At 35.9% G+C, this 23,438-nt stretch overlaps 1 protein-coding gene and 1 long non-coding RNA gene across 20 annotated transcripts in view; one reads left to right on the plus strand and one right to left on the minus strand.

Annotated features, from left to right (window-relative positions):
- SKAP1 (src kinase associated phosphoprotein 1) overlaps positions 1-23,438 on the plus strand; it is a 302,157-nt gene that overhangs the window by 120,188 nt on the left and 158,531 nt on the right. The gene's annotated exons all lie outside the window — the stretch shown is intronic.
- On the minus strand, positions 4,685-18,595 carry LOC103878747. The gene is made up of 2 exons (XR_639062.3): positions 18,247-18,595; positions 4,685-5,183 (listed from the first exon to the last, which is right to left on the minus strand). It is a non-coding gene; the product is annotated as an uncharacterized LOC103878747 (long non-coding RNA).

A 23,438-nucleotide genomic window follows, 5' to 3' on the forward strand; every position in this document is an offset into this window, starting at 1 on the left:
TAAGAACATAGTTTCACATAGTGTTATAGAAACCCTTGCTGAGGAGACACAGCCTTTAAGGCCCAGTGGCCTTTAAACATTCTGGATTCTATGTCATCCTAATACATTCTTTTCTATAAGATTATCCTAGTAAGCGTCTTAAGAGAAGTATCTGCAAGAAAACAAATTACTTAACTACTTAAAACAAATCAAGAAAATTCTTGCAGATATTAAAATTTTTTTTCACCCAATCAGATATTACCTTTGCACTTCATGTAGTGACACTATTACTGACTGGAAAACAGGAAGCATAACTGGTAAAAGGAAAACTGGCAATCTGTTTTCTCTACAGTAGAGTTTGTGTGTTTGGACATGTAACCACATATGCACTGGAGCCCAAACTGGGCTAATGGCTAAAATCGTATTTTAATGTTAAATGTGATTCATGTAACAGAATACAGAAGTATTTCAAATATAAGCACAGGTAGCCAAACCCCAGATGCTTGTGTCTTCCTTAGAAAGATTTTTGTAGAAATAGACTCTTGCCATAAAATAGGACAAGAAAGCATTTGATGAAAGTCTACCCATATTTTTGTTCATGATTTTCCTTGTATTTATCATGGCTGGTGCTTGGATAGGCTTATTATCCTGGGGTTTCTTCTTAAACAGCTCTGTCTTTTTGTGTCAGAATGTATGTGATTTCTGTCTGTAAACTCTAAAGTACTTGCCAAATTTTAACAGAAAAGTAATCTCTGACACAGATCATGATTGATAAACTATTTCGGAATAACCAGGCTCGTGAGTGAAGATCCTAGGAGGCAGGTGCCTCGCTTAACTGAATAGGTTTGAGAGGGAGGAATTAAAGGGCAGGGGCAGTTCACACTTTGGTTAAACTCTAGCAACTAAAATTTCTACCCTGGTAAAATTTAGAAGTTCAAGGAATAGCACTGCCATGATATTAATGACCTTTGGGGGCACATGGAGTTCAGAGTTCATTTTCTATTTACAACATCCCTTGCTGCTCCACCTCTTACCCTTACCCTTCCCTCCTCCCCTCCAAAAAAGCAATTATTTAGGGCATTGTGACATTCAGCCTGGCTAATTTTTATACAAAAAAAAAGAGTCAGTGGAAAATATAGCAGTTACGTATTGGTAACGGATAAAACTAGGGATGCCCAATGTGGGGAGAGGGTATCTCCTGAGCAGTTCAAAGTTCATTCTTTGTTCACATATAATGAAAAGTCTTCAGTTATCAGGTATTTAAACCCAAATCAGCAGTTCCATATCCGTAACCTGAGCTGAGTGTTCCTCCATCTAATGGCCATGCTGCTGTCGTTTGCAGTGAGTTGGGTGACACTCGATTTGTACTCCGAGACGGGAACAGATGGGCTTTCATTGTGAGACTCCGCCTGTATGCAAATGTGAACGGAGTTTCACCCGATCCCAGGGTCTGACCTGACCGTGCACATGCATTTACTCAACGTGGCTCAGCCTGGGGGGGTGGCGAAGGGGGAATAAAAAATGGCAATCGGATAGTACCAGCGGCAGGTCAAGTTTACCATCCGTCTTTCAGCGGGACTGAGATGGCAACACAGTTATTTAGTTTCAGTGTTGATGTGCGTTGCAATAAACTCCATCATTTCACCTGTTTATGAACCCAGCCTCGTATGAGATCTCTGTGAAATCAAACAAAGCTGGCAATCAACTCTCTTGTTTCCAGCAGAATAGGGGATTATGGACTTTTTTTTTTAAGCATCTTTAATTGTTCCCCTGCCTTACATACATAAATCAATATTTTTTCTCTAGCCCTTTTATTTCTCACATTGAAATTATTATTTTCTGATTTGGAGGAAACAAAATACATTTTCCCCAAAAGCTTTTTGTTTCAAATTAAGAAGTATGATCATTAATGTCAGAATAAACAACCAGCATTTTAGATGTCGATTAACTGTTTTGCATGTACATAGCAATGTACAGTCTCTAATAAATCTTACAATTAAATGTGCAGCCCTTCATTAGAGGGAAAATATGAACAGCTGGAATCATACACATTCTATTGACAGAGAAATATTTCGTTTCATTTGTAATTTTTCACATTGGGAAAGAATGAGAGATGAATTGGAACCACAATTGTTTCTGTAACTGGGGAGTTTTTCTTCACATGTACAGAAGGACAACAAACCAGTGTCTCTGACTTCAGGGTCCAACAGCAGTGATTTGCCTCAATTTTCTTCTCTCATGAAAGTAAATTTCTCTTGGGAAACATATAAGCCTTTGGCTAGAAAACCCTTAGGACAGACACCCCAAACTGTAACAAATAACGAATTGATGCATTTCTTCAGTACATCTGTTCATTAAGGGGTTCTGTTAACTGATGTCTGGAACTGGCATAAAAGAAAGAGTTGCTAAGAATATAGTGAAAGTTGGTGCGTGCAGCAGAAACTGCTTCTGATAAAAGATATTGCTTTTAGTAACACATACATATTGTTCAGAATGGAAAGAGGGTCTTTCAAAGTAGTATTTGTGCAAGTGCAGGCAAAACCAAGACAGGCTTCCCTCAAAAAAGGTGCCAAATTGTCTCTGCTCAAAGATTCCTTTCCACCTCCCCTTATTCCAGACCTCATTAAAGGTGCAAGGCCAACATAACAAGACAGCATTTTCAAGCAGTTCTAGAGAGTTAGGCTTGAAATTATTCCAAATAGAAATAAATGGTCAGGACTAGGACTAACATTTGTCTACTAGGCACCTAACAGTAGCTGACAGACATAATAAAGAATAAAGAGTTGCATAACAATATAGCAGGTATTTAAAAATGTCATATTCTTCTCCTTGGCTATTGAAAATGGATTTGATTATCTTTCTTGGTCTCTGAAAATGTATTTCCAAATAGATGGGAGGTTTCAAGAGACTATATATGTGGACATATATTTATATATACATACCAACACATATGTATATATTTATATCTATGCATAGAGACCCTTTATACAAACAAGGTTTTATGTGAATGCAGGATTTTGTGTCTACATAAGCCTTTGCTCATGGTTGAATTATTATAGGCCATCTTAAGTTAAGGATATTATTTATATCGTTAGAAAATTTACTTGAGAATTGTCAAGGCCGTGCTTACCGGGGAATTCAAAACATTTATGTATGTTAGAAGCAGGGGACTCATATGTTCTAAGTTTAACAAGAGGCTTAACAAAGTTATATTCTGGCATGAGTAAACTCCTGAAGACTTTTTAAAAATATAGTGAAAAAGTAACATGAAAATATTTACAATATGAATATCATAACCAAATTATTAGAACCACTACTATGGTTGTTTTTTGCTTTAATAAAATGATGCATTTTTTAAAAGTGTTATCTAAAATCCTCTTGAGATTTGGAAATCAGCAGTTTCTTTTTTTAGTGTCATATTGAAAGTAATACCATGAATTGGGATGAAAATGCTTATTTTTTAAAGTTCTTGAGGAAGAAAAAGCCCATACACCACCAGTTATCCCAATCAGAGCTCTCAGGTATTGAAAAAAATGATACTTTTAATGTCTTTATGAAATCTATGAAAGTTTATTTTTCTCAAGTGATTGTTTCACGAAGTACTTGTCAACAAGGAGGAACTGAGCTCAAATAAACAACAATAATAATAATAGCAAACACTTATATGGCTTTTATTATGTACCAAGGACTCTTGTAGGTGCTTTACATACATTAACTCATTTAATCCTAGCAAAAATCCCATGAGGCATAGTTCCTATTTTTATCTCCATTTTACAGATAAGGAAAATGAAACTTGCCCAAAGGTTAGATAGCTTCTCCCCAGAACAGAATATGGAAACTGTGAGAAATTAGGACTCAGACTTTTAGAAAGACCTTCCATGTAATTGGATGAATGATTTGTCTCTCTATGCCTATTTCAGCTGTAGAAAATCATGATGTCTTCTATAAAAATCACATTTATGAAACATGCAACGTGTTTGCTAAGCAACAAAAAGGAAATATGTAGTATTTCCAGTCCTTTTAAAGCCTTGCAGTATTGGAGATCACTGTTCTTCACTGATGGCATGATGTAGGACTTCTAAGAAAGTTTTGCAGTCTTCTCATCAAAACTCTCTCGTCAGTAAAATATCAAATCCAAAAGTAGGTCTAGTTTAAGTGATAATAAGTTGTATACTTTTCTTAAAATTTGACCTTGTCTAGTCTATGATTGTGTTCGTTGGCAACAAAATTAGGTTACTCTGGAGCCTTTTATTATTTTTCTTATTTTGCTCTAAGGTTAGCTCAGTTGTACTTTTGGAAGGATGGGTGAAGAGAAATTAGGCAAATACAAAGGTCTTTTTCTTTCTCCTATTTTTAAAGACCAATTTCGCATTGTATCTTAGTGTACTAGGGTCTGGGTTGTGAGCCATTTACTTCACAATGAAAATTATGGCATTTATAGATCATAATTAGCTCTGAATTCTAGTCCGCCTAGAGAACTCAGCAAAGGGGTACATCCATTGGCTTGAGAGAAGGGGTTGGGGGAGCCACCTTGTGGCTGGAAGACGACCCAGCAGTCTCCAGGACTTGCTATGTTCAAAGGAGAAAGGAATGGAGATGAGGCTAGAAACCAGAGATAAATCAGAAATATCAATCACTAAATATTTGTGGGAAGTGGTAAGGGATATAAATAGAATCTATAACTACAATAACACTGAAGCTGTAGTTGTAAATATACATTATCCTCTTTAATATGACATAGAGTAGATTGAGAACTGAGAAATTATTAAGACCCCCACACAAAAAAAAAGGAAGAAAGAATGAAAACATTTAAGTTAAAATTATGTTCATTTTGTAATTCAATAAAGAAATCCCAGAGACATATTTTTAAATTTAATGTTGTTTTCTAAAGCACAGAAAAAGCCCCACAGACATCTGTTTGCATACATTGTGTGTCAGGCAACATCAGATCTGAATGGAATTTATCTAAATTTTATATGCATGGCTTGATGTAAATTGAAATAAATTGTACAGCATACTCTGCGTGGACATATTGGTTTTTCCATCGCTGCTTGAACTTTTAACCCCAGGGCCTGAGCCGGTCACACGTTGACCTGTCTGAACTCTGCTGGTAGATCCAAGTGTGGTAGGCTGACCTTGCATCCATGGCAACCATAAAGTAGGGTCCATGACTCCTCTCTCCCTTTCTCTCTCTTTTCTCCACACTCCAAACAAAACAAAACAAAACAAAACAAATTAGTATATTCTCGCACAGTCAGTCAGTGTAATCTTGGAATAGTTTTGCCAAAATGCATTTTGCCCCTAACCTAAGCTCTAAGCAAAGCTTTTTCAGCTTGCTTGTCAGATGTTAATGAAACTTTGAAATGAAAGCCTTTATGAAAGTTAATGGAAAAGACCCCTTCCTGGGACACATTCAGTTTGCTTGTCTACTATTATAATAAAATATACTTCACATACTCATATATTAAGTAATGTTGCTATAGGTGTGTTAGACATGCAGATGAAAATTATGCTTGTCTGGGAATTCAACATAATCCTTTGTGGGTGGATTAAAAAAATACCTACATAAGGTTTTACCACTACCTACAAAATCCACTTCAGATCTAATGTTTTCCAGTGTCATGGAATGATGTATCTGAAAGGAGTAATAAGCATTAGGGATCTAGAGTTGATTTCTCTATTATAGGTTGTAGTCTCCATTTTAATTAAGGTACTTTTTTACTTTTGGTTTAATTTAGATGGTCTTTAAATTCATGTAACAAAAATTATCACTTTCACAATCTTGATGGTAGTCTAAAGGTGTTATTGATTCATTCTTAAATTGAAATTCTGTTCATAGGATGTATTTGTGGTTCTTCATTTATTAATGTAAGAAGCATTTGTTGAATACTTACTATGGTAAATAACTTCTTATTTTTTTTTTTTTTTATTTTTTTGAGATGGAGTCTCGCTCTGTCGCCCAGGCTGAAGTGCAGTGGCTGGATCTCAGCTCACTGCAAGCTCCGCCTCCTGGGTTCACGCCATTCTCCTGCCTCAGCCTCCCGAGTAGCTGGGACTACAGGCGCCCGCCACCTCGCCCGGCTAGTTTTTTTTTTTGTATTTTTAGTAGAGACGGGGTTTCACCGTGTTAGCCAGGATGGTCTCGATCTCCTGACCTCGTGATCCACCCGTCTCGGCCTCCCAAAGTATTATGGGTGATTTTTTTTTAAAAGGTGTATACCTGCTTATAAGGAATTATAGTTTTGTTGCAAGATAGGTTATATTACTCAGAAAGAGAAAAACTAGAGAACAATTAGACAGCAGTGACAAATGCATAATTGTTTAAAATTGTGTACCAACTGACAAGGAAATGTGGCGTAATGGAGTGACCAACTGGGAGTGGATTTAATGAAGTAAGACCTCTTATGAACAAAGTCTTGAAAAAGGTGGTTGTCCAGGATGACTAAGTAGACATTCTAGGTGTGGGAGGTTTCATAGAATAAGCAAAATCTGGGGTTGTGTTGGTAATGTAGAAGAGTTAATAAAGAAAAAAAAATAACCAGAGAAAATGGGATATGTTACACTGGGAATAACAAGTATCTTTGAATGCTTATGGACTAATCTGCCATCTTTTCAGATCCTGGGGTCTCTATACATACTTCAGTTATTTGTCTCTGAAAGTTTCACAACAACAAAAATTTTTAACACATTTGTCAGGTTTGAGCTATAGAGGCCTCTATTATCCTTTTTTAGAAAGAATGAAGAAAATTTTAACTTCTAGAAGCTTTATGTATAAACCTGAAAATCTCAAATGTTCCACAACTTGTCTTTGGGCAACTACAGGTAACAGGATTGATAGGAGAAGAGTCTGATGAAACTAAAGTTTTCATTTAGAGTGCCCATAAGATAGTTTAAAAACAGCAACAAAAACACCACAAGAATATTTTTTTTGGTCAGGCCATATTGAAAATAAAAAAGGCAATATAATGTAAGCAAGAATCAGGAAATTCTCCCAGTCTGCCCTTAGCAAATTCTGTGAACTTGTGAAGTTACTTTATCTCTGTGAGCCAGAGGTTCCTCATTTGTAATAATAAAAATATCTCACATATACTGAATCCTTACTTTATAGCAGGCACTAGTGTTCTAAACACTTTAATTCTCACAACAACCCTATCAGATTATTGTTCCCAGTTTACAGAACTGGGAACTCAGGGACAGGAAACTGAGGCACTCCCATCTTTTCCGGGATCACATCCAGCTAATCTAGCTTTAGACTTTATGTCCTTCAGCCACTATACCAGAGGTCAGTCAACATTTTCTATAAAAGGCCAGATAGTAAGTATTTTAGGCTTTGTGATCCATACAGTCTCAAGAGCAGCAAATGTGCAAATATATCATAGTGTGCAAGTGGCCTTAGACAATATGTAGATGGATGATTGTGGCTGTGTTCCATTATTATAGGCCAGGTGCAGTGGCTCACACCTGTCATTCCAGCACTTTGGGAGGCCAAGGTGGGAGGATCACTTGAGTACAGGGGATTGAGGCTGCATTGAGCCATGACTGTACCACTGCATTCCAGCAGCCTGGTCAATAAAGTGAGACCTGTCTCTTTAAAAATAAATAAATAACAACAATAACAACAAAAACTTGACACTGAAACTTGAATTCCATATAATTTTCACATGTACAAAATATTATTTTTCTCTAACCATTTAGAAATATAAAAACCATTTTAAGCTTCTAAGACCTACAAAAAATGGTGTGGGTCAGATTTTGCCCAAGTCATAGTTTGACAACCCCTGCACTATGCTATATTGCCTCTCAATATACAGAATAAGGAGTTGAACCTGATGGTCTCTAGTTCATTATTACTATTAAAGAAACAAAAATTTCCCAGTCAGAATGGATTTTATTAAAAAGACAAAAGATAACAGATATTGGTGAGAATGCGGAGTAAAGGGAACTGTTTTTGTTAAATAAATTTTTTAATTCAATGACTTCCTAGCTCCAATGGTAGGGTTACCACTTTGAATTCAATACTATGTAACTAAAGAATTGAAACCTGTCTTGGAAAATAAGACTTCCCATAAATTGTCTTTGGAAAACAAAGACTACATCTAAAATGTCTCAGAAAGATGAAGAATTACTTCTGTTTAGTTGACATTTTGAGAAAGATGTTTCATTATATCTTTTAAAAAGCCACTTTATGTTAATGGCTGTTCCTATCAGGTTGTGTTCCTCATGTTTAGTCTGAGTCTCTCATGATGCAGCAGAAGCTCATTAGCTCTAATTTCTAGAAGTGGAGATGAGCTTGCCTCTGTCTTCTACACAATTATACAGTAACTTCTATAACTTCTACATCACCTCCTGCAGCTGAAGATAAGAATTTCCCATCATACTCCCACACTTTTATTCTTTGCTTATCTACATTGCTTTCTGTTCTTCCAGCTATTATTGTAACTTTCAAAGGAATCTACTCCAAAATATGTTTATCCTCTTGTATGATAGAACCAGGAATTAGACAGGTTAGAGACTTCCTTTCCTTATCTGTATTTAAAAGTTGGATTTCCCAAAAATGCATATACAAAAATGTCTATAAGTATCATTATTACATAAAATAAGTGTTTTTATAGGGGTCCATATGCTTAATTTATAGTTACTTTAGTTGTATAATACTTTGGTATTACATTAGATGTAGCAAATCATCTCTTCTTTTAAAATCAAGTAATATAGCTGATTGTGAATTTAAGACTCTTCATTTTTTCTTTTAGCTTTAAAACTCACAACCATTCCCAAGTTTACTTCTGTTTCCTTAGTGTCTATTGAGGTGATGTGATAAAAACAAAATATAAAATCTCATGCATATTATGATGTTTCTGTATATAATCCCCAGTTATAACCTTAGCATTCATACTCCTGAATAGTCTAGTGAACTGTGTGCCTTAGGGTTTCCCAAACATTGACAATTTATTTCATAGATAGCAAGAAAATATTCCCTTATTATTTAGCAATCTTCTATGTGCCTAGGTATGATAAATTCAGAGGACAACATTTCATCTTGGAAATGCCCATCGGAGTCAAATTTTTGAAGGCTTTTCCCCAAGCCTGTGTATTCTACAGATATTCTGTCAGAAAACTAATATTTTGTACATATATAGTTTTCTGACATAAGATGGTTCTATAGCCACAAAAATTGAGGAGCATGAAGGAAAGCAGTCCCTTTAAAGTCCACCTCCTTTATGTGTGTTCAATATGGTCTTAGCATACTTACTCAACAACTTTGGTCACAGAGCTGTAGTGAGACCAGGTGAATAAACTGCTTTTTAAGAGTAAAATGCTCATCTATTTATGCTTCCAAGACTACTGAGTAATATTTGATGAATTACATAGGCATTAAGGTAAAAGACTATTCACAGTTTATTTGAAGTGGTTGAGATGAGAAGTGATTTGAACAAGAATATCTAGGGATAGAGAGCCTTCAAAAGAGAAAACCATACTGTGACCAGGAGACCCCCTTCCCTACTACAGTATCACAGGACAGTGGCCTTGGAATGCTCATCACCTGGTAACATCTTAGCGTAACCAGAAAGCACATTTAAAGTTGCTTGTGAAGTAAGACTCTAATATTTCTTTGGCCAAGTTTGCTGCCTTTAAAGACCTTTATTTTGAGAACAATCTGTTCAGTGACTAAGCTAATCAATATGTTTTTGTCTTGTTTTTTCACTTTGTACTTATTTATGTATTATTTTTGTAGCATTTCAGTGATCTTTAAAAACTTAAATTTTAACTTCTAAATTTGAGCAATTCTATATTTCAAGATAAAGTTTAAAATATATAATTACCCAAAACACAGCTCACTATTTTAAAATTATTACTCCCTGTGATTTGACTTCTTCAAATCACTACCAGTCTTATATGGAAATTCTGTTTTTACAAATAATCTGTATCCCTCGCTGGACTCTGGCTTTTTGCAGCCCTAGCACAATGCTTGTCACCAGGTAAGTGCTCCCAGAGTGTTTGTTGACCTAAACTGTTGAACCAAACAGTGACAAAGAGGGTGGATTTTAATTGAGCATTAGAATGCACCACAGAAACTCATGGATTCTTTGTATTTTTGGTGGTTAGGCCCATTCTAAAGGAATGCTACAAATAAACAACTATAATATACCAGTATTGACTTCCTTGGTCATTTCACTTTGCTTGCAATAAGGTGGACAGCAAGGTAGGGTAGAGAATTGAAAGAGTAACTTCAGCATATACACATGTGAAAGAAGTTGAGTGGCACTTCAGCTGCTCCTCACCACTCTTAAAGGTTTTCCATGAAATGGAGGGGAGAAGGAACCTTCCCTTCCTGTTAGTGAAATTCCATAGCAATATAAGACACCCAAGGGTAACATAGTAGTACAAAAGTCCCTACATCTCATTGATTGTCTTTAAGTGTTTGGATTTGAAGTAAGAATATGTGATCTTCTACCCTCTGCAGAAAAAAAAAAAAAAACATATTTATTAAAGATGTCCTATCAATATATTATTATAGTAGTGATTGGTTCAATTCCTGGATATAGTTTAGTATATATCATATCAGCCACCTGAAACACTTTCTGGGAAAATGCTCAAGAAATATAGGCTAGCAAATAATACAAAAAGTGGTTTATGTTTGGGTCAGTAGGAGACTCAATAAGTTTGGGTAATTAGTATGTTTTGAATTCATTTTTAAGTTGTTGATCGCTACCATTGATCATTATGATACGCTATTTCGTGTTGGATTATTTATTGTTGGTTTCCTATAATCTTAACAGAAAATCAAAATAACATAGTCTTCATTATACTTTTTGATAAATGATAATATTTTTTAAATTTTGTTGTGTACAACCAAGGATGAGATGTTTCCTAATTCTGTAAACTCATTAGAGAAAGCTATGTGCCCTGATGCCAGTAGCTTTGAGACTACTGCAAGGTTCCTAACATGGTGGAAGAAAATCAGGAGCCAGGGGACCATAAGGAAGGTCTAAGAAATGTAGATTCAGGCTGGGGGCGGTGGCTAACACCTGTAATTCCAGCACTTTGGGAGGCTGACATGGGCAGATCACCTGAGGTCAGAAGTTGGAGACCAGCCTGGCCAATGTGGTGAAACCCCTGTCTCTACTAAAAATGCAAAACTTAGCTGGGTGTGGTGGTGGGTGCCTGTAATCCCAGCTACTTGGGAGGCTGAGGTAGAAGAATTGCTTGAACCCAGGAGACGGAGGTTGCAGTGAGCTGAGATCGCACCATTGCACTCCAGCCTAGGTGACAGAGCAAGACTCCATCTCAAAAGAAAGAAAGAAAGAAAGAAAGAAATCTAGATTCAATTCAGACACTCACGGAGTCTCTACCATGTGCAATGCATAATGCTAGGTGCTGAAGGAATATAAAGATGACTAATTGGGAATCTCCCTGCGAATTTATAATTTAGTGGCTATTGGGCTGATGGGAAGGGATAGTGGGAATAGAGAGGAAACAAAACAAGAAGATCTTTGCTCATCTTCCAAGGAGCAGTTTCAGTAGTCTACTAAAAAACAGAAGCCTAATTATTAGGGATCTTAGAGTGAGTACTCAGAAACTAGAGGCGGTGGGTATATGTTACCTAAAAAAAAGTTATTTGGTGAAAAGAAGGAAAGGGATAAATGGTAGGAGGAGAGAGGACCTTTTTTGGTTATTTTGTTTTAGTTTTAGGAGAGGGGAGATCTGAGCTGATTTTCCAGCATATCAGAAAGAACCAGTCTAAAAGAGAAGATGATGGATAGAATCAGGTCTTGGAAAGGTAGAAATGGGTCAGTCAATACTGTATAAGAATCAGTCCTGGCTAACAGGCAGGGCACTCGTTCCTTAGAGAAAGGAGTTAAAGTATAGAAGAGATGAAGATACGGAGATATTTTTACTTGAAGGGAGGAGAAGTCAAAGCCATTTACTAAGAGTAAAAAGTCATGGAGTAGGGACTGGCCTAAGACTTAGAGAGACTGGAGAGTGGAAGTTTAAGGCAGCCATTAAAGAGATGTGATAGGATTAAGAGAAGACACATTATTGTTAAGCAGTAATTAACATATACAGTGAAAACCATCTCAATCTATTCAACAAACATTAATCACTAAATGGAGAATTCATGGAGGAGCAAAACGCTAAAAGATTCTGATCCATTTCGTTTTTAGGCTCACCCCTCATCACTCTCTTGGTGTAATATGTGGTTAATAAATATAATATAGTCTCCAGACCATGGAAAATCACATACAATCTCATACTGAGTTGTCTGTCCCTTTGACACCAGGACCCAGTCCTGAAGAAGTATCACATTCACAGAAGCACAATAAAAGTAGGAATTTCTGTCCTCAAAAATACCTGAAGCCCATTTTACAAGGCAACTTTCTCCTCCTTTTTCAAAATCCCCACAACTCCCTGGAGCCTCTCACTCTCCTGTCCCAGAACTCTCTCACAGTCCCATGCCATTCTGCCTTGTCTCTCTTAATCCTTGAAGATATGGGGTGGAGACTGCTTCTTTGCTCCCTGTCTTCTACTGTCTACCTAAGTATCTTATTCTTCACATTCTCTCCATACTGCATCACAAGGCCAAAACACTTGTCTGAAAATGGCAGAGCCCTCCCTGGATGATGGTGAGCCTGGGAAGGACCTGAATTAGTGAAGCCAGAAACTCTTGAGCACACAGGGGAAATAATAGGCTAGGAACACTCATAGTTAAAAACTGTTTTCTCATAACACTGCAGCTTCATGACCTACGCTTATTTTGAAGAGGATTTGAAACCATGACCTGAAATACTGAGTCTACCTTTCATCTTACCTCCTACATGTGAAACTCATGCCAGAAACCCTAGACTCACAGGATTATTCATCATCATTCCCCAAACCCAGCCCTGTGCCTTCCACCTGGAGTGCCTTTCCCATCCTCCCATCCACCCACTCATCCTTCAAGGCCATGCTCAAACTCCCTCTTCTCTAGGTGGCTTCCTAGTTGCACCAAGTTGGACTCAACCCCTTCCTGTCTTGCATTTTACTTGATCAGTTATCACAGCTGTTACCTACCACCATTTACCTGCATCGTATTATATACACCGGCTTCTCCAAAGGATTGTGGGCTGTCAGCACATATTAGACATTCAATAAATGTTTGTCAAATTGATCCCCTAAAATGTGATTGTATGGTCCAGACTTTCAAGTCACACACACACACACACACACACACACACACACACACACACACATATTCATCATATCCTAAAGAACTTTCAAAGAACCTTGAGATAATAGCAGTCTCCTGTTCTATACTATGTCTTAATGTGCCACAGAGTGATAGCCTCCCCCTCTTCCCCCTTCAGTGATATCTGGAGGTTTTCCTCCCTTATACATCAGAAATACTGAAGGATGGAAAACACTATACCAGATAGATCCAAGATAAATGTTTACTTCCTTCAGTAGTCTAGCTTATGAGTATAAAGCCAAATGCTAGACAGTACACTGACACCACAAAGACAAACGAAATAGACAGGAACTTTAGAAAAGGGAAAGGAATCAGCCAATAAGGGCATGCTCCATTGTGTATGTTACAACTCAGGGAAGAGAAAATGGCAGCAAAACCAAATCTACGTAAGAGTTTATATCCCTTTCACTACTGAAATATGGTTGTGCTGAAATGCCAACAATCTGTGATCACCCACATGAAATGAAAATGCTCATATTTATATGGTGCTTTTCTTCTAGAGAATCCCAAGGTGCTTTATAAATTATAAATATGAATGTTCCTTATGCAATGTCCCTGATGTTCTCCATACACAAAATCCAGTTTCTGATGGCCAAAATCTCCCCCACGCCTGCCATACCACTGAATATTAAACCTTTTTATCAGATCACAATTTTTTATCTTTATAAAAATCCACTGTATTGAAAGGTCTACAGTTTACACTATTTGTCTTCTAACATATGCTGCATCCCTCCTACCCACTTCCCTTCCCCCACTAACATGGAAAGTGAATTCAATTAGATTTAAGACAAAGAGTAATTGCATTGGAAAATAGAAAAAATATCTCATCCCATAGTGATTAAGCTCTTTACCTTATAGAAGGAGTTTAACTCTTTCATGAAAACAGGATCTCATGAAATATATGAATACAGGGATTTGCTAAATCAAAATATAGTGTTTTGAAGCAAATTACATAGTCATCAGGGAGCTTTTTGCTCCAAGGGAATAGCGTACTTCTCAGTGTAAGATGCGTAAGAAATATAAAATAAAGTCTAAAACAGTTATGAGTTTTTAATTTTTGTCTTTTAACTATTCTTATTTTATAGTCAGTATCTCAAAATCTGAAACTTATTCTAAACTCTTGGATTCCTGAAAGTGAATTCAATCATCTACTTTTCTAGAATTAGGAATCCAGGGTAACCCCTTCCACATAGTTAATCAGAATCAGTCCAAGGAGAGCCTGAGTTATCCATGCTGCCAAAACTGCTTTGCCCGCAGCTTCTAACTAGTTGTTTGTTGATGCTCACTCTGACTTATGCAGAAAAATAATAAAATACTCTAATGTGACAGTTTCTTTATAGAAGTCCGGAAACTTTAGATGACCAATAGCTAAGGATGACATACAGAACTGTCATTTCCAATAAATATTTAAGGTGGGGAAGACGGTGTCAACTGCAAGGGAAACTGTTAAAAGGTAAACGTTGGAACATCTGGAAAGAGTCTGGAATCAAGAGGCAGGTCAAACGTGCAGGTATAGGCTGCAGTCAGCCCTGTGGGAGTGGCTGCTCAAGGTTGGAGTGCAGCAAACAGAAGAGATCTTTCTGAAAACAGGAAATAGGTTCAGATGCCTTCAACTAAGAAATCTCCCTTCTTGGACCTTTTTCCACTTGTATTATTTAGGCATTTCATACCTATCAGAGTGGTTTGGCTTAAGTAAGACTGAGATTGCCAAAGTTTCTGAAACTAGCCCTGTTTTTATACCTTCAGTGGTCCTTCGTAATGGTAAAGTTATATAGGTCCAATCCCTTATAGGCCCGTTTGTTGTTTTTAATAACCAATAAAATAAGAACCACACGTTTTTATGTCACATTTACAAAAACTCTAGCAGCACAAGGCATTGGCTTGGTTTCTCATGGCAGCATGGCTTTTTATCTTTTGAGTAGTGCCTAGACTGAACCACATATATTTTTAATCATTGATGAGACTCTACTTTTAATTGGTTAATACCCTAAAAGGGAGGTAGGTCTGATTTAAAAGGTAAAGCAAGGGAATAAAACTGAACACTTGTTTTAGAAGTTTTGTACTACCTATCTCACCATTTGATCTTGCTTTGCCCCCATTCCTAACTAAGGATGATAATATCTGTAACTATTTATAAGGTTATAAGGTCATTTATATTGTTCTTCAAGATCTGCTGGTGAAAGGCACTATATAAATAAATCTCCATGTTAGTAAATGTATATATTTACCCATATCTACAAAACCTCTTGTACATAGGACTGATTCATTTATTTATATGTACTTAGTTTGTTAATTTTAGCAAAATTTGTGTCATGATAAATAGTTTAAAATAATTATACATGTTAACCAGGGATTAGAGAGACTGATTAATAGACTTAGAGTAGGCAAAAGAGTAAAATAAAACCACCATCTATTTAGGTCATGGAATCAAGTAAGTTTAGAAGTTCTTAAGTGAAATGTTTTTAGTCAGTCAACAACAGGGTAAGGCCTACCAACAGGAGTATCCATAAGGAAGTAACACAAGGATTTTTTTTTAATCTAGAAATATGTGAGTTAGGAAAATTAATGTCTAACTCCTTAGAGAGTGCTCCTTTCAAGTTTGATAAAGGTCATTTTCAGGACAGTCTAAGAGAGGTTTCAGTTGAACTTCCACCAGCAGGCCTTCAGAAAAGGAAAAATGGCTTCAGTTTCTGAAGCTGTTGTGCTTTTTTTTCTTTCTAATTAAAGATTATAAAATGCAAATGATTACCTGAATTCTGAATACTTTATAATAATATTTTCTATTTTTCTCTGAAAAAAAATGAGGAAGTTATCACTTTTTACCAAGACTGGAATGGAGAGAATACCAGCCAACCATGATGCAGTGAATGTGTGCCAGTGTCTACTCCCAGCTGCTCACGTAAATCTTTCCTCACAGCAGGATTTGAACAAAAACTCATCACTTAATTGAATAGTTCAAATGCTACTGAGTAGGAAATTTTAGTTAGACCAGAATATTTGTAAACTTAAAGTAGATATATGTATTCTAGCAACATATATGGTATTTTGAAATATCAAAACAATTTTAAAGAAATCTGTGCTCTTATGCCAGTCGTGGGTATTACTTGTAATAGGACTTTGAAAGTATTTCTTTTATACTATAGCTGTTTCGTAAACAACAACAACCACCTTGCTTCATTTTCCTTTTTATTTTTGAGCTATTTGCAACCTCTTTTCCAATAGTGAGAAACAATGCAATTAATTTTCTCCAGCGCAATCATGCATAGATTTAATAAGCATCTGAAGGTAGGATCCATCTGTAAAGTATGCGTTGCATGCTAAATTACTTCTCTTCTGTGGTTTTTTTTTTCTTTCCAAACCTTAATTAATTGAAGAAAAAAATGTTTATTAAAGTGGGAACAGGCTGGGCTCTGGCTCTCCGTCTCTGGTTCAAAAGTTCATACAATTCCCTGAAGGCTCATCTGAATGTGTGTGTCTCCCTCTCACAATCTTTCTTTCTCTGTCTCTATAGTAGGGATAAATGCCTAGAAAAGGTATATTGTTTTATTCCCAGGATCAATTTTAGTGATCTTGAATAAACTAAGTTTTTCTATGTACAGATTTGCATATATCATATGTATATATAATATGTTTTGCATATATTACATGTTTACATAAATAGTATATACACATAGACACACAAATGTGTTATTTACTCATTTTCCTAATGCTTAGAATTTTAAAAAATTTTTATATTACTCTCAGTGGTATCTTTAAACAGGATGTAGATGGAGACCAGGAAGTATAATTCTACAGGTGGATCTCAGACAGGAAATTAAAGGAATTATGTATGAAAAGAAGCTAGATCCTTATGGATAAATTTAGACCAGACACAAAAATATTAAATACATCCAAATAGAGCAATGTTTATCCATAAACAGAGAAATGGAAGAAAAGAAAAAACAGGAAGTGACTCACTCCTGTGAGAGGCTTTGGAAACTGAAGACATTTCCTGATCTGCGGCAAGCTTTATGTGACCCAGGTGAAAAATGGCAAGCTTATTGTAAAAGAAAAAAAGTATCTTTAAAGATGGACTCAGAATTTTTCGAATCCTTTCAATTGCTTGCCTAGGATGTCATCACCTTTCTTTTCTTTTTGCAAAGTATGACTTTTTTCTCCTTATCATATGCTACAATTTTTAGATCCTTGTTTAAAAAAGAAAGGAAATACAAGTAGTAGTTTATGTTCAAATTGCTAGTTTCTCTTTTTAGTTTAAAGTGCTGTAAGTCTTCTTCCTTAACACAAATAAGGTTTGCACTGTCACTTCCAGATTTAGACGTCTATGGAATCAGAAAACAGTGCTGAACTTGACTGTGATCTTGCCCGATTGAAGTCAACTTCCTTTGCCCAGTTGCTTCGTGCAAAACATAGTGATCATAGAGGAGACTAGCAGAGGACTTTCTACAGGTTGTTTCATTCTGTCTTTTAGACTTTTGTGCCTAAAACTACTGGTCTGTTAGTCTAAATTTTTACAAATAGACTTTTAAGTTGGGAAAAAATAAGCAGTACCGAAAGCTATTTTACTTTGGTGTAGATGCAGTCTTTGTCATGGTGGCTCTTTTTGTCACATACATGTACCATCATATACCCTTGCCATGCGTCAGATGAGCCATGGGGACATTCCTGGAAAGAATTTTAAGGAATCAACATTCCATATTTTCCTCTCAAAGTAACCGTTGCTACTATATATTGACATGTACAGATTTAGGCCACTTTTGAAAACTTGTGAGTCAAATCACATGGAGGTGATGCTGAAGTATCATCACACATAACAGCCATAAATGATGCCTTGGGAACTTGAAGACTATACTATGTAGGTCACGTACTATGTAGGGCATCTACTTTTGTGTATTACATGTCATAATCTCCCCACACCCAAAATTCTGTGACTTTTGGAAGAATCTCGATATTGCTTTCTACACAGATTTTGGTTTAGACTTCTGTGAAAACCCTGAATTGAATAGCTGTGGGTTTCACAAATTACATGCATGTAAACAACATACCTTTGAAAGGAGGATGTGTGGGCCCTTTCTCCTATATGCTTATGCCTCTGTTGTCGTAGATTGGCGTCCTTTGTGAGCTATTCAGTGACATTTCAGAGCCATTTTGCTCTGCAGAAAACCCGCAGTTGTGTTTCTTTAGCTGACACTGTGGCACTTGCACTCGAAATTGCTAGTTAGAAAAAAAAATTGTTGAGGCCGGTGGCTGTAATCAGCGTTGTTGCTGTCTGTTTCCTCAGACTAATAGCAGAGAGATCCGAGTCTGAGAGTTCAAACAGAGGTTATCTTTCCCAGGTAGCATCTCGTCCAACGAGAATTTGATTTTTTTCTATAGGACTTTACTCCATTAGATTAATGAAATTTCAATGAGAGCCTGGCGCCCCCTGAAGCTTTGTTAAGAAAACAAATGGTGATTCTGTAGGTGTGACAGCTTGCTTGGAGAGTTACCAGAAGGTGAATACATCCCCACAATCCAGGCAGCCTGGAACACATTGATCTCTATTTAAAGCACCAATCGGATTTTTGTTAATTATAAATGATTGATCTGCAGTTTTTTCCTCTTTCTCCTCTTACATGTGTGGTTCCCCCTCCTTCCCGCACTTCTAACTTCTTTGCATGCTGAGCGCAGAGCTTTTTGTTTAAAGGAACAATCATAGAGAGCAAATTATAGCAATACCCAGCAGCAATGCTGTTGTGAATGTCATTGTCAGAGCATTCACTGTTCATCCCACAGAGGTGAGCCCTGAAGTAGATTTCAGTCTGACTCCATGTTCCCTCTTTACTTAGCTTATTTCTAAAGTAACGGATGATTTTAACAAAAAGAAAACCATAGAATCACTAGACTAGTATCATAGATGCTATCATTATTATGTTTTAAAAGCTGACTTGTAAGCCTTGTACACCAATTCCCCAATACTAACTCAGGATCTCGTATGTACCAGGATATGATGTGTGACCAAGCAAGCCCGTGTGGGACAACTAGGGAAATATCTAAGGAATATCTTAAGTAAACTAAGGGAATATCTCTGACCTTAAATCTCAATTTGTAGGCATTTAGGTGATTAATACACCTTTTATCATCTCCGTGGAGTAGTTTTCAAATAATGTTTAGAAGGCTTACTGAATTCAAAAACCGACACATGTATTATTCCTGATAATTGCTCACCACACATAGTTCTGAAGACCACAGAAAAACATTCCAAGCTTCTTTGTGGATCTATTTTAGTGAAAGTATCTGAGCTTTAAATGTATTTATTTATTGAATATAAAAGCACGTAATTCCTTCTAGTTATTTATAACATACACAATACATAAAGAAGTTAATTTACGTAGCTCTTGGAAAACATATTAGTAAAAATTACAGTTTAAGGATTACAGATATTAATGTATTATATTGAAAACTACATTGATTTCACAATCTAACGCAAATGTAGATTTTTATGAATGTGTCTTTCTTAAGTTTGAGCCTTTAATTAAGTTTTAGGACATGTATTTTCAAGTTAGAAAAATAAACTTGCCCCAGTGTGCTTTTTTAAAAATTGTCTAAATAATCCACAAGAGATTGTTGTAGACCAAGAATCTTACAGTAGTTTATAGTTTGCAGTGACACTCCCCTTAAAAATCCTTTAGATTTGAAGAAGTGTTACCTCATTTATTTGCATGTCCTGAAACTTTGCTTAACTTCCTTATGAGTTGCAGTATCAGTAATTGTGTATGATAAATTCAACAGCATAAGAGTAATTCTGCGTTTAAAGCAGCAGCATAAAATGGTCAAGACCTGCAGTATAACATACCATATCTCCCCACACCCAAAATTCAGTGACTTTCTGAAGAAGCTTGCTATTGCTTTAAAAACAGGTTCAAAGTCTATAATACTCATCTAAATAAGAGAGGTGTTCTGACAGAACTTCCCCATAAGGTAATTATTTAATGATCCTGTAAATACTCTTGAGAAGACTAGATTTAAAGTATAATTTTGTGATGTAGTGTTTTTTCCTGGTATCTTAAAATATGTATTTTTTGTTTTTATTGTTGCTTATTGTGTTTATCTCATTTTAAATTAGCAAAAGTCATTAAGGCATGTTTATAAATAATTTTAACTATGACTTTTAAAATCAGATTTTGAATTAGCCAGAGAAAAAGTGATGTGTTTTTTGGTTTTTGTTTGTTTGTTTGTTTTACAAATGTTAGCATATCAGAATAGTTGTTAACGTCAGTGGCTAAATGATTGACCAATGACAACATTAAGAAATGAGCAAGCATGGCAAATTCATCAAGTTATTTTCATAAAATGCTTCCAGAGGGCTGATTTTAAAATGTTTTAGTTTTATCACTGTTGGAGGTTTTCTTTTTTCTTTGCTTTTCTTTTTTTTTTTTTTTTGAATAGGCTAATGATTTTCATTAGTGTATTTGTAATTTATATGATTTTAGTAGGTTATACCAAGGTTGAATAATTTAAAGAAATAAACCCTTATCTGATATAAGAGAGCTAATGAAGTATATTAGATACTTGCCCTATTGCTGTATGAAATGGATCTCCAAAGCTAACAACAGCTTTCTACGGGAACACAAATCTCTATATAAATATCCAAATGTAGCAAGATGTTGCAAATTTTTAAAGATATGCCATAAAAATAGATTAACGCTAGTATGCAGCCCTGTTCGACTGAATTACAAAGGGATATCATGGGATTGCCAGTGACATTCACATAAATAAAAAATCAATTCTTAATGATGAGGCAGACTTGTTTTAGCGCATTACCCAGGTTAAATGAGAGCACACAAAGACATCAACTCCTATAAGACTAGTGGAATCATTGTGTATTAATATGATTTAGGGAGCTACACACCTCGATGGAATAATTGTTATTATATCTGTAGAGCCAGATGGCACTTGGTGTAAACAGCCATTGAGCACCTCAAACACAAGTGCGGCAGGTGATCTTTAAGATGTTCTTGCATCCTGCTCACTCATCTTATCATTGGAATCTGCGTTACTGTTTGCAGAATGATTTGATTGCCAGTACGCAAATTTTTCAGGATGGTGCTATTGTTCAATAGGGATATAAGAATATAGAATGTCCTCAGCCGGAGAATAGATGAAGCAGAATAGATGAGGCAGCTGCCTGGATTTGTGTGGGTTAGCACTGAATTTTTTACAAGAAAGAGAACAGAGAGAGTAATTTTTTTTCCAGCATCAGTGACCCCAAAATTCAGAAAATTTTAAAAATTAACTCAAATTTTCAGTGAAGTGGGCTTTAGTAATTACTATTTTCAAAGTAACTCCATGAAGGTGGTCAACAGGTATAAAAATTTGTGCTTGCAAAGTTAGAGAAATGCAAGTTCTGAGCAAAAGTTTATGATTTTGTTTTTGTTTTTGTTTAAGACAGGGTCTACTCTGTCACCCAGGCTGGAGTGCAATGGTGCCATCATAACTCATTGCAGCCTCAAACCCCTCCTGCCTCAGCCTCCTGAGTAGCTGGGACTACAGGTGCATGCCACCACACCCAGCTAATTTTTTTGTCTTTTGAAACAGTCTCACCATGTTGTCCAGGCTGGTCTCAAACTCCTGGCCTCAAGCGATCCTCCTGCCTTTGCCTCCCAAAGTTTTGAGATTACAGGTGAGAGTCACCACACCAGGCCAGAAGTGTCTTAATTTTTTGTAAAATGTTTTTCTTTTCTTTGAATATTTAAAATTGGCTTCTGCTAACCCTAATTATCCAGTTAAAGAAATCTCATTCATTTATTCAACAGATATTTATTGGGTACCTACTATGTGCCCTGCAGGCACTGTTCTAGGCACTGGAGATATGTCAGTGAAAAACCCTGCCCTCATATAGTTTACATTCCTCAGCGGGGCAATAAATGAAATGGCATGATATAATGTAAACTAGGTGAGAAATAAAATAGGGAAGAGAGACAGAGTGTGCTAAAGTACAGTGCAAAGCTTAAGATTTGCCTTTCCTTCCTCAAGAACATAACACAGATTATCTGGGAAGAATAAAAGAGGCTGGGGAAGTTCCTGTTTGTCTTCTGACTTAATCGATCTTGTGAAATTCTAGTGCATTGTCTGATAACCCACCTGCTGTTATAGCCTCAGCTCAGTGGCTAGGGTTAAATAGTTGGAATGAGTGTTCAGTGCAAGCTTAGGTTATCTTGGCTTGAATTAAATTTAATAATGTTACATACTTTTTTAATGGTTTGGTTTCTTTCCTCTGATAATAGCATTTAAAAACATACCATCTTTAGTTACAAATAATTCTTGAATTGCCCCTTTCTCTACCTTATAACCTGTGATTTCTAGTTTTTAATCATCAAGGACATGAAACTGGCCTCATAGAGGAAGTGTTATCATAGTAGATTTAGTGGATTTTGATATCCAAACATATGAAACAGATTTTTCAAGTATCTAAAATAGAGAATGTGCCTCAAAATTTTGAGATATTGTAAATTAAATCCATCGGTCCCCTAATAATAAAATTCATACTAATTCTGAGAATATTTCCACCACCTACTCCAGGGTACTATTGACTGCTTAACTCCTGGATTTTAAACTTATGTTTAGTTCTTCAGCAGATGTAGTTTATTATGTAACTGCAGCCACTCTTTAGGTGAAACATGGTACATGTTCTGAAATACTCCTTTAGTTTAGATGAAAAAATAAAATTCCTTTTGTAATATGACATAGTCTTCATTCAGGTTTACTTTTGATTAAATATTAATTCTTTATATTATATATACTTATTGGTGCATAGATAAAAAATACCGAAAGGATGCGTCCTAAAGTGTTAGTAATGACTACAGGTTACAACATAATAGGGCTAATATTTCTTTTTTCCTTGTACTTTTCTGTATTTTCATTTTTTTCTGTAATGAACTTGCATTCTTTTTGTAATCAAGAAAAAACTCTCAATACTATTTTTTGAAAGCTAACAGAGCCTAAAAATTTATATTTCTGCTTAACACAATGTCTCACAGCTGGCAAGTTTTGTAAATATCAGAAAGTAGTAGAAATCAGCAAACATTAATATTCAAATAATGCTGTGAAATTACTAATTTTACCTATTTCTATTTATTGTACTTAAACAGTACAGTGCAAAATTTGATCAGTTTATCCCTTCTTTTATTTCCAAGACATCAAATTTTTTTTAAAAAGTAGGCAGGAATTTTTTTAATGACATGCCAGATATACCAAA

The sequence above is a fragment of the Papio anubis genome, chromosome 17, assembly GCF_008728515.1.
Source record: "Papio anubis isolate 15944 chromosome 17, Panubis1.0, whole genome shotgun sequence".
NCBI classification, from domain to species: Eukaryota; Metazoa; Chordata; class Mammalia; order Primates; family Cercopithecidae; genus Papio; species Papio anubis.